Source organism: Suricata suricatta, chromosome 9, assembly GCF_006229205.1.
Source record: "Suricata suricatta isolate VVHF042 chromosome 9, meerkat_22Aug2017_6uvM2_HiC, whole genome shotgun sequence".
Taxonomy (NCBI): domain Eukaryota; kingdom Metazoa; phylum Chordata; class Mammalia; order Carnivora; family Herpestidae; genus Suricata; species Suricata suricatta.
Window position 1 is genome coordinate 71,130,566 of NC_043708.1, and position 1,501 is coordinate 71,132,066.

Below are 1,501 nucleotides of genomic sequence, written 5' to 3' on the forward strand. Positions count from 1 at the left end.
CGGGCTCCCCGTGGAGCCTGCTTAAGATTTTCTGTCTCTTTGTCTCTGTTTCTCTGTCTCCCTCTGATCCTCACACACTCACTCTCTCACTCTCCCTAAAATTTAAAAAAAAAAATGGTTGTGCTCTAAGAATATTCTTCAACATCATGGCAAACAGCAAATATCTATCTCCTCTTATTGTCAGTCTCCTCATACAGTAGCCAAGGCTCACCATTCTTGTCTCAGATTCATTGTAGGCTCAGCTACATCTCCAGAATTTGTACCGCAGTCTCCATGAAATACGATGGAACCACATACAGTATTAACTGTCCTGCTCTCTAAGTGATAGACTGTAACTCTCTGGAAACACCTAACATTTTTCCACCAGCTGAGTAAAGGTGAAATATTATTAATTTTTCCTCCGATTACTCAACTCTAACACATTTCTCAGCAAAAGTAATCTCATGATCATGCTTCTATCATTCAAGAAGTATTCATGTCCAGGATTAATCTTTTAAACATTCTATACCAGTTTCCGAAATAATTGATTTTTAATAATCTTATCTTAAAGACTGAAAGAAACAATACCAGACTGGCCATACAATTACCTTCCAGACTCCATTATAAAATCCGATCACTTCCCCAAAAAAACACTAATTCAAGTGGCTGAACTAGAGGATATCTCTAAGGCATGTCAATTTACAAAAACTTATGTAGTCAGTATCAGTCACATTTTCTCAAGAAGAAAAAAATCAGAACACATAGAAAGGGCTGATAAATATTGTCAGAAAGACAGACCAGGAAGAAAATTAAAAATATAACTGTGACTCTTGAAAATCTCTCATGGCACTAATAAAAATCAGGTGTTAGAGGAGATTGCTCAATTCAGGATATAACATTGAGTGGAAAAATTCAGAATCCAAATTACATTACAATTTAAGAAAACCGTAAACCAAACATTGATAATAAATTATCTGGGTACACAATTATCAATTTCACACTTTGCATTTTATTATTTTCTGTATTTAGCACATAATGTTTTATAACAGGCCAAAAATAACATCTGCAGCATTGGAAAGATAAGAGTTGAAAGCTAATCCATGATAAGAATGTGATAATTTACCAAAGAGTTGTTTATATGATAGGAGTCTAAATAGCAAATGTAAATCAGCTTTAAAATCTGAAATTCAAAATAAAACCTTACTAACTCCCTTCAACAATCCAATAAGCAGCTATCATCCAAGAAAGTGTTATAACCCTGTCTGGGTCATCTCTATCCCAAGAGCCTTATATTATGTTTTTGGTTTTGGTTTTGTTTGGTCGAACACATTAGCTTCCGCCTGCAGACAAACAACCGCACAGATGCTCTACTGGAAGGTCTGTGTCAGAGGACAGGGGCTGCAGAGTCGCAGGTTTGAGCACAGGCGGCAGGTGTCGGGGACGCACTGTGCACTTGCTGCACAGAAGTAGACCGCTGCGTCTGCGGGCTGGGTGGCTGCGATGTGCAGGGACAGGTGCTTGG

The 1,501-nt window shown here is 37.8% G+C and overlaps 1 gene segment (V, D, J or C); it reads right to left on the reverse strand.

The window, feature by feature from the left end:
* Positions 1 to 968: 968 nt before the first annotated feature.
* The window catches only part of LOC115301978, a 34,650-nt gene continuing 34,117 nt past the window's right edge, over positions 969 to 1,501 (reverse strand). The window contains exon 3 of the V gene segment in view: positions 969 to 1,319.